Consider the following 14059-nt stretch of genomic DNA (forward strand, 5'->3'; position numbering starts at 1 on the left):
GGTAGCGCCTGCATGAGGGGAATAGCTGGAAAAGGTGGTGGGCAGGGTGCGGGGGATCCAGGCCGGATTTTTCGTGCCCTTGTTTTGATTCTTGCAGTGTGCAAGTCCTCAAGTGTGGGTAGGGTGGTACCATTGATTTTTTTCCCGCCGTACTAACTGTCCGTTGAAGTCGGATTTTGTCCTTTTTTGTGGCGGCCCCAAACCAAACCATGATGGAAGAACACAGGATTGATTCGATGACTGCCGTGTAGAACTGTCGTAGCACCTCCTGTGGCAGGCCATGCTTCCTCAGCAGCCTCATCCTCTACTGGGCCCTTTTCAGGATGGAGTTGGTGTTGACCTCCCACTTCATGTCCTGGGAGACTGTGATTCCGAGGAACTTGAAGGTCTCGACGGTTGACACGGGGCAGTTGGATAGTGTGAGGGGCAGCTGTGGTGAAGGATGTTTCCTGAAGTCCACGATCATCTCTACAGTCTTGAGCGTGTTCAGCCCGAGGTTGTGTCGGCTGCACCAGAGCTCTAGCTGCTCCACTTGTTGTCGGTACGCAGACTCGTCACCGTCTTTGATGAGACCGATGACCGTGGTGTCATCTGCTTGTTGTGGTGCAATCATTTGTGTAGAGGGAGAAGAGCAGTGGAGAGAGGACGCATCCCTGTGGGGCTCCAGTGCTAGTGGTGCGTGTTGATGATGTTGTTCTTCCCAGTCTCACCTGTTGTGTCCGTCTCGTCAGGAAGCTGAGGATCCACTGGCAGATCGTAGGGGACACACCGAGCTGGAGAAGTTTGGGGGTGAGGAGTTCCGGTGAGGAGATGATGGTGTTGAACGCAGAGCTGAAATCCACAAACAGGCGTAGGTCCCTGTGCTGGCGAGGTGCTCGAGGATGTAATGCAGGCCTATGTTGACTGCGTCCTCCACAGACCTGTTTGCCCGGTAGGCAAACTGAAGAGGGTCCAGCAGGGGTCCGGTGACGTTCTTTAGGTGGTTCAGCACAAGGCGTTCAAAGGACTTCATGACCACAGACATCAGAGCGACAGGCCTATAGTCGTTCAGTTCTGATGTTGCCGGTTTCTTGGGAACTGGGATGATGGTAGACTGAAGCAGGATTAAGATTAAGATTAAGATATCCTTTATTTGTCCCGCAATGGGGAAATTTACAGTCAGAGTTCAGAAAGGAAACCATTAGGTAGGGAGAGGGGAAAAAACACGCTCAAAGTATCTTCTTCTGAGGATAATTTAAGTCCAGGATAAAAAAAAGACCCTAGCACATAAATAAGCATATGGCAATTACAACAAGTCACAAGACATAACATGTAATGAGTGGGCGGATGAATGGGAAGGGGGAGGGGGAGGAGGGAGGGTCGACCGCGACGCGGCCCGTCCGACCAGCTGCACGGTCCACCGAGCACTCTGCAGATCATTCCACGTCGTGGGGGAAAAGAATAGGAACGATGAAGACGGTGATGATAAGGATGTGTATGCGCGTGTGATTGTCTGGTTGTGTATGCGTGAACAGGCCGCAGCTGCTTCGTCAAGGTCTGCTCATGAAGACAGTCCTGTCTTATCAGTCCATGGCCGAGAAGGAGGGAGTGGGGGCACGAGCTTCCGTGCATACCTTCCATCCAGGGGAAAGGGGTCCAAATAGCGTTGTTTGTTTTGGAGGGACGGCCGCCAACAATTTCAGGTGGCCTTGAGTCCGTGGCTGTATCCCTTCACTGGCGTCGATCAGCCAAATCCTCAATTCCTTTTCGAAGCGAGAATTCCAACTCCTCCATGTTGTTGTCAGTCGTACAGAGACGCTCCAGAACCGCAATTGCGGTTGAGCTCAGTCACCGCTTGAGTCTGAGTGTTGGACATTCGCGCTCGACCATCGACAATGACCGGCAGCTTCTTCACTTCCAATAAAGCTGCTCCCGTCGGTTGGATTTTCCCATAGAACAGGAAACTGCTAACACCAAACTGCAGCATACCTGCTATCAAAAGGCCAATAATGTAGATGTCTTCCTCCTCCTCAACGGACAGTATTGACAGGCACACCATTCTCCGCTTCCTCCAGGGATCTAGGGTGTACCCGGCAGCAAATGTCCCGAAGGGCAAGCAGGCTCCCCACTGCCTGCTCTTCTCGTCGAGAAAATTGCATCAAGAGACCAGCCAACCAATTCCATGGTTTGTTTTTAGGATGAAAAATACGGCGGAGGCTAGGAAAAGACAGCACAAGGACAGCACATAGACTGAGTGGCGAGCAAGGGGGGGGGGGGGGCAGGAGCAGGAGCAATGCAAAAAAGCGTCCGCCTTCGTCAAGAGCCAAGCAGAAAGAAGGATGGGACCTCACACAGCTCCAACGCAAGATCTTGGGTTAATAAAAGGGACATTGGAATTACAGCTGTATTTATATCACTATGTTCATGACTGAAGTGTTTTGTTTTTCACGATGCTCACCTGCAAGTATTCAACACCACCCCACTCCCACGTCAGAAAATTCACAGTGACTTGTGACTTCCGACAACAATACCTAATATGGGTGTATCATAGATCCCCTCAAAATAAAGATGAGAGTCTGCATTTAAGCAGATCTTCCAGTGTGGTGGTGTTTATAGTCAAAAATATGATAGTTTTGTGTGTTCATGTCCCTTGAATGATGAGATGACAAAGTTAACATTAATGAACTTCCGGGTTGAGTGAACGCTGGTGCGTCTGGCTGCCGCTGCTCACCCGCTATTATTCTTTTTTTTAGCAATTATTCCTTTTTTAGCGTTTTTTTTTACGGTTTACTGTCATTTCTACGGTTTACTCTTGTCATGGGAGAAACCCTACACTCTGTCGAAATTCGTTGTGGTTTTGGACCGTCGGTCATCGCACAGTTGTCCTCGGTCGCGCTGTTGCGGCGTCCTGCCTGTTCGGCTGACGGACGGGGCCCCATACCTTCTCCGCCCCTCTGCCTCCGTGGTCGGGGTCGACGGGACCTGTGTCTGAGCTATGCTGCTGTGGACCGTCCTGTCGCTCCTCCGTCTGCCCGTGGGGGGACTGCTGCGGTGCTCGGTGACGGGGCTTCTTGGGTTCCGCTTCCGGTGGTCGGGCTCCCTGCCTGTGCTGCGCCGCTTCCCGGGTGTTGCTCCTCGTCCTTCCCGGAGGTGCATCCGCCGCAGATCTCGTCTGGGCTTCCACGTCGATGGCTCCAGGGGCATCACCTCCCGCCGACCACACTGAGACAGCGGCATTAACGGCGGCCGATCCGCGGACCACGGCGTGTTGGCCGGCCTGGCTGGGTCGGCTAGTGCTCCTCACGACGGCGATGTTGCCGGCGTCAACTATTTAAAATCGCTATTCAGTTGAAATTAATCTCTCCTTTTATTATTTATAATTTTATCTGTGGTTTTATTGTTCTTGTTTTCGCTGTAAAGTGTCCTTGAGTGTTTTGAAAGGCGCTTATAAATGAAATGTATTATTATTATTATTATTATTTTAATGAGCCAGGCTCATTCACACATAACCTCATTCATACATAACATCAGGTAGAAAGTCATAATACACATAATAATTTTCTATCCATAAAACTGATTATGTATGACACATCTAAGTCTATGGGCGTTAGATATGATTTATTTAATAATTTGAGCAGGGTCGCAGGCGTGGGGCAGCCAATCCCAGCTCTCTTCGGCAGTAGGCCGGGTACACCCTGAACTTCTTTTCAGCCAATCACAGGGCACACAACAATTTAGAGGGTTCCATTGACCTCCCTTGCATGTTTTTGGAATGTGGGAGGAAACCGGAGCACCTGCAGTAAACAAAGGCAGGCTTGGGGAGAACATGTAAACTCCACAAAGGAAGGCTCGAGCCCAGTATTGAACCCTGCAACTTCGCACTGTAAGGCAGACATGCTAACCAATTCACAACCATGCCACCCCATTGTAAACCACTTAAAAATAAAAACTCTGCAGACTGGAATAATGATCTTGACTCAGTTTAGTACCTACTAAATGGGAAACTGTAAATTGAATGGCTTGTAAATTGAACGCAAAGCTGATGTATTTGCTGTGAACCATGACTTAGTCCAGTGGTGGGCAAACTACGGCCCATGGGCCGAATCCGGCCCGTTGGTCTTTTTAATCCGGCCCGCCGAAGGTTGGTCCACAATTAAGGTTCGATGTGAATGATTGCATTCATTTCAATTGGACTTGTAATGACAGGCATTTCACCGCCAGGTGGCGCATTGACTTGAAGTTGCAGAACACTGGGGGGCGGGGCAATCTTTTCGACCACCTAGTACCTCTGTATCGCTCTACTTCTACTGGTCTGATCATAACCCATCTGCAGCGATGCACAGGCTAAAATAGGTCATCAACAACACTTTTGTCATTTAAAAAAAGTATATGAAGACCGCACTTTCATGCTTTTGTTCTGTTGATGTTTGATATGGACTGTCAACAAATGCAGTTTTTTTTTTAATGTACCACAGCTCGTGCTGACCTGGCCCTTCTGTCAAATTTTAAAAGTCAATGCGGCCCCCGAGCCAAAAAGTTTGCCCACCCCTGACTTAGTCTGTTGAATGAATGGCAGCAGATTGGAACAGGTCGGTTGAATGGTTTGCCCTCTAAGTGAAGAGTTATTTGTTATGCCTACCACTCTGTACCACTGGCAAAGAAAGTAAATAATAATTTAAAATATTGCTGTGAAGATACATTTTCACATTTATTTACAAGAAAATTTATTTTTTTTAAATTCAACGCATATCGAACTGACCCAAAAAACAAAAACAGTGAGCGCAACTGAGAACCAAACCATGGATTTTGTAAACCATTTCTAACTAAACTAAAAGGTATACAGTAGTGTTTATTTTTGTTTGGTTTGGAAAATGAATGAATGAATGAATATTTTTTACATTTTATGGGTATTTTCAGAGTGGGTCTCATGAGGGTCGCGGACATGCTGAGGCCTATCCCAGCTGTCTTCAGGCAGTAGGCAGGGTACACCCTGAACAGGTTACCAGCCAATCAAAGGGCACACAGAAACAAACAACCGTTTGCGCTCGCGCTCACACTCACACCGAGGGACGATTCACTGTGAGTGTTCAATCTTTGGAATGTGGGAGGAAACCGGAGGACCCGGAGAACATGCAAACTCCACACAGGAAGACCGGAGCCGGAATCGGACCCTGCACCTCTGCACTGTGAGGCCCACGTGCTAACCAGTCGACCACTGTGCCGCCACCTTAAATAACAATCACTTTAACCCTGAAGAACCCAAGAACCCTTTTCTTCTTTGGAAAATGATGAATTATACATTAAATTACTGCAATATGTTAACTGAACACCAAAATATATGTTTTTTTCAAATATTTAATGCTTTAATCCTAATTTAGGATTAGAGCCAAATTTGACCCTTTGGGTTCTCCAGGGTTAAAAGGGAAGTAAACCCCAAAATATTATTGACAATAATATGTTTGTTCTATGCAGGCCACCTACCCTCAACATGGCATTGTGATTAATATTGCATTTGTGGACTATGAGTTGAGCAATAAAATCTACTCGATTTTATCCATCTGCCGTTTTGCCACTTGCTGTCAACTGAAAATGACATCACAGTTACTCAGGGCTCAGGTCACAACCAATGACGGATCACTTTTTTCTGAAGCTAAGCCATGATTGGTTGTGACCTGAGCCCCTCAGGAATTGTGAAATGGCAGCCCCCCTGAGATATTTAAAAACAGGTGAATATTACTGCTGAACTCATATTCCACAAACAAAATATTTGTCCCAATGCCGTGTTTAGATTAGTAGAGGCAACATATTATCGTTAAAAAAAAAACAACTAGTCTTAAACTCACCTTTAAGAAAACCACCACACCTTTAACATACCTGCACAGACATGCTGTGAAACCACTATATAAATAAAGATGTACAGTAAATATTCTTTTTCTATTTTCTTTTTCCCTGTTGTTGAAGTTTGAAGTCTATTGCGTTAACCGTTGAGGACAAGGGGGGCTAAAATATGACCACTGTATAGGTGCAAAAATGGGCTAAAAGTGTATGTTCAAATACTGTTAATGTGACTTCCTGTACAAGTTAAGGAATGGCTATCAGTCTTTTTTTTGTACGTGTGCATGTAAGAATTTCAACAAAAAACAATTGTCCTTGCAGCGGTCGCTGTTCAGGCCCTAATTAGAGCTTCCCTCGCAAACCCTAAATTGGGGGTACAGTAAATATTCTATAGTACGGACTCGTGTTTGCGCTGTCCAATTTGTCCTGATAACAGAAATTCCTCATTTGGGAAATGAGCATGGTACATGTCCTTTATGAACCTGCAAGTATGTTGACAAAATGCATGTGTAACAGCACAATCAATAAAATACAAAAATAGACTGTCCAAAAACTGTTTATATAACAAAAACTGCAATACAGGTGTATCCAAAAAAGAAATCACAACAGTAAAATACATACAGTATTTTAATGTTTATTTTTTCCTGTCTTGGGGAAAAAAATGTGTATTTTGGATTGTTTTGTTGGATGCTTTCTTTGGTTTATGACAATGTTTGCCTGCGTGTCATACAGTTTTCTTGCTAGTTGCAAGTAACTGTCCCGTTGATCACCGATGTCTGGTAATTCTTGTGCATACTGAAGGATTTTTGTTGCCATTTGCATTGCTTCCTTGCTGGATGGTGGCTTGTCATCAGGAGTTGAATCGATGCCTTGTTTTTTAAATTTTCTTAGATTTGCGTCTTTCCGACTCCAAGTGTCTGCTGGATATTTTTAACTTTGTGTCTCGCTCAAACGGATGCATTTCACTCGCTCCGCTGCAGTCGTTACAGTTCTTCTACGTTTCGATGCGATGATCTACACGACGTAATTGAATAAAGTTAAAATCTTTTGCAATTACAGTAAAACGCACGCCAATAAAAACTCACTTACACGTCGTCGTTTAGAATCTGATGATCGAAAAACGCGAAGTGAAAACTTGTTTTAGCGTTGTGTCTTTTCCGTCGCATCGGGTGGGCGTTGTGTGTATTTAAGCTCCCGCGGCATTACACCTCCATCCGGGTTACGGGTAGTGGAATTTCCGCTTACGCAAGTTCCGGTAACACGTAATATCGTAGTCAAAATGTTAATGCATAGGATTTTATTCCGGGTGAAGGATATTCCTTTCCATAGAATTCCGGGGATGGGAATATTTACTGTATTGTATTGTATTTCAAATCGGGTCATGATGTGTCACAGGAATGGAACTCTGGCGTTTGTTGAACATTGCCGATATTCTGAGTTCATTCGTTCGCACACACACACACACACACACACACACACGCACACACACACGCACACACATGCACACAATACATAAAAATGCTGGCCATGGGCCATTGCCAACTTGTATGATCTCAAATAGCAGTCGTGACAACATAGCCTAAAATATAGCATTTGCCAGACAAACCCCTTGGGTAAACAGAATTTAACATACATTTCACACTTTCACACCGCTTACAGTGAAGCCTTCAAATGGAATTACTGTTTATTTGAGAACACACCTCCTGACACCAAGCCTTATGCACCTTCTGCAAGTTGTGTTTTTATGCCCAACCGAAAGTGAAAGATAGACAACAAAACCCCGGCACAAAAACATTGACAATTTGGTTTCATGGCTGACACTGGCGCACTGTAAATACGATCTAAATGCTTGTCAGATATTATTTTGTCACAGCTGCCCTGCAGCTATGAAATATGAGGGTGAGGTTGTGGTTGTAATACCCTCTAGTGCCTGTGGTCTTGTGAAGGCCAGCCAAGATGAGTATGTGGAAATGAGGTAGACATCCAGTAAATAATAGTTGCCATTCTGCCCCTCGGCAAGTGGTGGGCGGTGAGCTCAAAAGGGGGATGGAGTGGGGGGCTTCACTCCATATGATATGTCAGGGTCTGACAAGGGACCAAAACCCGGAGCTTTCACCCCTCTGGAAACATCACCCTCGCCTCCACAATTTGTGCACTTAACACTTCACTTGGCACATGACAGGTGCTTATTTCACTTCTCTGCCTTTTCCTTTTTGCAGCGATGCCTCTGAGCCCAGGGCAAATGCTACATCTGCTCTGGGTGTCTTGTCCAAAATGCTGCATTGCTTTTGAAGTGAGTTATTCAACCAGTGATACATTTTCAATTGACTGACTATTATTCCTATGCTTTACTGTCTGTCCATTCTAGTACACCTTAACAATAGCATACACACAAAATAATTCATAATTTTTACCCAAATGATATGATTCACGCAAACTCAAAAGCTGTCGGTACATTTTGGGTGCATTGAGGACTGTAAAATTCTGTGGTATAATCCTGAACAAATGAAGAGAAGTTACTGTACTTCCACATATTTATTGTTGTTTCATAGCAACATAAATCTCTGCTCAAGATCAAAACAAAGAAGAAAAAGAACAATCATCTTCATTTGTCATGTACAAGTACACACACACAAAGTTTGACCTGTGCATTTGACCCATCACATGAGTGGACCCACCAACCTTGAACCTAATTTCATACGGTGCTTGTTGACAATCTTAACCACTTGTCTATGGCTTGCCAGCCAACTCCAATGCTCAGCTGGATAAATGGTAAAATGGGCTTTTACTTGTATAGCGCTTTTCTACCTCGTGTACTCACACAGTTACCTCATTCACCAACTGATGACGCAGGATTGGGAGCACGGTACCAGTATCTTGCTCAAGGACACTTTGATGTGGTCACAATGGCCGGGAATTGAAGCACCAACCTCTGGGTTGGGAAACGCCCACTCTAATACTGAGCCCTGCCACCCCCTTGACAGATGTTTAGACCAGAGGTTGGACTAAGTCACATATGTGCAAATCACACCAAATTTGTAACCTTCAAGTAAATCTCACGTCAGAGTAGGGGGAAAAAAATCAATCAAGTCAAATCACCACCAAATTTCAAACAAGTCAACTGAAGTTATTATTGCTTGGTTAAAGCAAGTCATAAGTCATCAAATCTCTCTCAGTCATCACAACATGTTTTTTCATTGATCATATTACAAAAAGTATTGGTGTGACTGGGTTTGGCTCTTCGTATATTGTCTGACAGCCAGCATCCACCTTCACCTTTGAACATTTGGAACAGGGTTCCAGAGATTTTGTTGGAATCCTTACAGAGGTGACCCATCGTTCATATTCAGCCCTCCGAATTTTTGGCTTTGGAAAATGAATAAATAATACATCCTTCATATCGGGCGGGTAGTCGGGTGGTTAGCATGACGACCTCATAATGCAGAGGTTGTGGGTTCGATCCTGGCTCCGGCGTTCCCGTGTGGAGTTTGCATGTTCTCCACGTGCCGCCGTGGGTTTTCTCCGGTTCCTTCCACATTCCAAAAACATGCATGGCAGGCTGATTGAACACTCAAAATTGTCAATAGGTGTGAGTTTGAGCGCGGATGGTTGTTCGTCTGTGTGTGCCCTGCGATTGGCTGGCAACCGGTTGAGGGTGTCTCCTGCCTAATGCCCGAAGACAGCTGGGATATTCTCCAGCACCCCCGCCGACCCTTGTGAGGATAAAACAGATCGCAAAATGGATGGATGGATGGATCCTTCATTCGTGGACGGCAGTCTAAACATAGCACTTGTGCGGGGTACGCTGTTACATGGACGTGACTAAAGACTTCTTTAAGTGGCACTACGGCAATGTTGCACGCAGTTTAACTTTGTACTCGCTAGCAAACCACACGCATTGTTTTGAAAATCTGTTGCAGTTTCACTCCAAGAGGGATGTTGCTGTATTTGCTGCAACACCACAGGGGGTGGCATTTTCTTTGCATTTTAGGAACAAAGCGACAACAATTGAAACTGTGGCTGCTTAAACAATTGGGTCAGAAGATGACTAGATGATGCATTTAATTGTTCTGTATTACAAAATCATTCAAGAATGCGGCGGCGTTGGTGGTATGTGCGTGTGGGCTTTTTTCCACACTCACATATCATCTACGCCACCACATTCAAGGTAGCTTGCTTTTCAGCAGCAGCAAAGACCTGTGTGGTGACACACAAATTACCCTTAAATAGGCCTTGCGTGCTGAGGAACCAAGGCAGGGAGAGCTGAGTTGTACTTCCTCATAGCATGTGACTAAATTGACCAATCACGAGATGATTTGTTTTTGGGGTTTTTTCATTTTCATTTTTCATTTTTGTTAACTTTTCTTTTGATAGCGGCGCGGACACCCGCAGCGGCTCCTCTTGTTTTATGTTGAGAGGGAAACAATTTCATCTGTGCTGTATGTTACACATACTGTACATTTGACAATAAAGCTTATCCAATACAATCCAATGATGCACGTGGCATTCTACGTGCAACAACAATTTCTGACGTGTATGCGTCGTGTTGCAGACATGGATTTATATATTTTTGGGTGGTTGTCATTGCGTGTTTTATTTTAATTTTTTTGCTTCCCTGCCGGAGGTAAGCAGGAGTTTGAGATTCATGACCGCTTTCATTTTTTCCTATTGACGCAGCGAAGTCAGCCTGTCCCCTTAGAAGGGAAACACCGCCAAAGCATAATGCCTCCACCGTCATGTTTGGCGGTAAAGTAACAGCAGTTTATATCATCAAGGTGATGCCGACTTTTAAAGTAAATTAAAAATGGCGGACTTTCTCTTTGGTTAAGTATACAGCTGTAAATGACTTTTTTGTAGGTCTTAGGCCACCACATGCCACCAATTTTTTTAATCTTGGTGAAACCTACAACTGGGGATCTTTTGTTAAAAATATCCAGAGGGCGCCAGTGAAAATCTTGACGATTTTGCCAGGCCTGATGCGTGTGCAAAGTTTCATGAGTTTTCATGCATATTTAGAGCCTCCAAATCAGTATTGTTTTATTGGTGAACTGCATGTTGCCACGACAACAGCTTTTCACAAAAAATCACAAACTTTGTGTTTTAACATCATGAGGCCCAAAACACTCTTCTGAGCAAATATGAGGTAGCCCTGGTTAGCCAGCTCGGAGGAAAACCATCAAAGGATAAAAAATATTTCCTTTAGCCAGTAGGTGTTGGTACCACTACAATAAAAGTAAGTTGGTGGATGTCTTCAAGCCTGGACTGTCATCAAAAATGAGAAATTTCAAGAAGACCGAATCAGCTGAGTCAAGGAACAGCAGCTCTGATTGTTGTGATGAATAATCAGATTTGCGGCACCATTATGGACATTATGGCCCTTTGCCAAAAATTCACAATATTCGGCATTGAGCCAGCCGAACATCATGAGGCTTTTCTGAAAAATTTTAAAATTTTCAGAAAAAAATGGTTCTGTGCAATACATTAAAATGTAAAAAAAATTACATTTATATCATCACTAGGTGGTGTTTTATGTAAATACAGAATATCCTATAGGTGTCTTCAGGTTGCAACTATTGATTGAACATATAAACACAACATGAACAAAATCAAAGAAAAAAATATCAATACATATCTTGGTCCAGTAGCTTATATGATATGCTCAAAGGATGTTGGAAGAAGTAGAAAAAAACTTACCAAGTCATACCCCTTGTTCGCTAAAAATGACTAAAAATAATGATATCAAGTTAGTACTGTACACGTTTTTTTAAATATATATATAAATACCGTACTTTCACGTCCATAAGGCACACTTAAAAGCCTTAAATTTTCTATAAAATGGACAGGGCGCCTGATACTGCGGCGCGCCTAAAATCCATGAATGTTGTGTAACTTTGATGAGCGCTCCGGTTGACTGACATTTCCTGCTCGCGTGATGCCTGTATAGACGAAAGGCAGACGTGACTGAGGACAGAATGAGGATTTTAAAAGGGAGAGGGTGTGTGCAAGCTATCAGTTACGTGGGGGAACATGGGAAGAGAATTCAAGGTTAACGAATCCATTGCTCGCAAGTGAAGGAAAACGACAACGACACGAGCAAACCCGGCGTGTTTGATGGAGAACTTGCCCAGCTGTTCATTTTGGATACAGAAGATTAGGACTTTGATGGATTTGGGGATGAGGATTGATTAAAAAAAAAGAAAAGAAAAACGAGTACCGTACATTAAATACTGTGCTTTTAAAAAGTACAACTGAGATCAGGATTGCTCCCGCTGCCTTTTTAAAAACATACGCTAACGTGCATTCAAGCTAGCGTATGTTTTACCATGCCTGCATCCAGTAATGGAACGAGTTCTGTGTATGTGTTCAATACAGAAATAGCACCCATAACTGACGCCTCATAATACTGTGTAATAAACACTCTTAACGATGTGCATTGTTTTCAGCGTTTTTTTTTTGCCACGACATTCGTCAAAGAAGAAGAATCTGTGCTTGGTGGTTGCGCCTGCTCTGCAGCACGCGTGTACCAGCACTGATTTTGATTGGGAGGAATGTCGGCTCCATTTGACTATCGGCCCCAGGGTGCTTGTTTTTTGCGGCTGTAACGATCAGCATTTTTCAAAGCTCCATTTTGTTTTGCGGAGATATCAGCGCTGTCGGACAGTCTGCACTGGTGCAGTTGAATGGATGGCTTGTGGATCCGGAAATGAGGAGAGGAGCGTCCGCGTAGAGTGTGGATGCATATTTTGAACTGAGAGTCACCGCTTGGAATTGAAACGGATTTCCATGGGACAGGAGAAGTGAACCAATCTCTATTTGTCACATACCGGAGGTAGTGAAGGACCCGAAAAAGCAGGCAGGAAGGAGGATCAAGGTGTACTTGACAAATTGTATCGATAAAAACACAGAAAACTAAATCCAAAACAAACAAAGTCCAAAGAACAAAAAGAATCCAAAGTATCAAACAAAAACCATGTCTGAAGCTTAAAAAAAAAAAAAAAAAAAACTAACAGTGACTGAAACATGACAGACAAACAATGACCCGACACTGAGTAGTCGTGCCAGGAGTCCTTTTAAACAACAGGTGTGCAGCTGCAGGCGGAGCCCTACAGTGCCACCTGTTGGCCACCAACAGAACCATGACACTTTTTTTTGTCAATGGGCGCTACAGCTTCTTGTTTGCTTTCAAATTTAGCTTGTAGCAAACCTATGCACATTTTGAGCATGATGTCTCTGATGCACTGGTGAAAGGACACTTTCTCCTCTTTAGTAGTAGTAGTCCACCCCGACAACTGTTTCAAACAACAAAGTGTAGGCAGGAAAAGCGGTTACAATTGCATGACTGTCCGTGTTTTATGTTATGTGTTGTGTTTTTTATTTTATTTTATGTTAAGTGTTTTGTAAAGTGATGTATTACAGCTGCAGCTGTTGTGAAAGTGGCAGCTGTTGTTCAAGCGCTATATAAAATCAGGATGTATTTTTTTATTGTATTGCATTAATACGGTGCACCGTATGGTCATGAAAATATGGAAACCACTCACCGCAATGGCAACAATACGGGATGAAATAAAAAGTTGACAATATCTTTTCAGCTTAAACATCTTTAGGTGAAACATGCATTGTTTGAAAACGATCTCTAGAAAATATGACTGCTTATGAAAGGCCAAGTGTCGCTTGATGTCGCAGTGGTACACACGCCGGCAGTGTGGGATTTGGTTCCCACTCAGTGACAGTGTGAATGTTGGTATGAATGTTCGTTTGTCTGTATATGTGTCCTGCGACTGACTCGTGAACAGTTCAGGGGGTATTCTGCCTTCCGCCCAGCGTTGGCTGGGTTAGGCTCCAGCAACTCCCCGCGAGCCTGTTCAGGGTAAGCGGATTTGAAAATGGATGGAGGGATGGATGAAAGGCCAAGTAAAAGATGACAAATTCTAGAGGAGGACTTTATTATAATATGACTTCCATAAAAGGAAAATTGGCACACAATTTAAAAAATGGCGAACATGCTGTTCGGTTTAGCACATGACTCCAGTAGAGATTTTTGTAAGTATTGGGCTGTTATATGTCTCCCAATTGTCACAGATCTAGATGGAAAGTAGAATCGTGAATGCCCCATTAAAAATTTGTAGGGGGTGCTAAGAGCCATTGATTGAAAACCATGCACAAAATCTCTAAAATACGGATTTGTATGTCTCATCTAAAGTGTGTTTCATTATGTTTCTCCCAGGTTAAGACCCTTTAAAAAAAC

Source organism: Hippocampus guttulatus, chromosome 3 (genome assembly GCF_054856545.1).
Source record: "Hippocampus guttulatus isolate MCC_2025c chromosome 3, RoL_Hgut_1.0, whole genome shotgun sequence".
Classification (NCBI taxonomy): Eukaryota; Metazoa; Chordata; class Actinopteri; order Syngnathiformes; family Syngnathidae; genus Hippocampus; species Hippocampus guttulatus.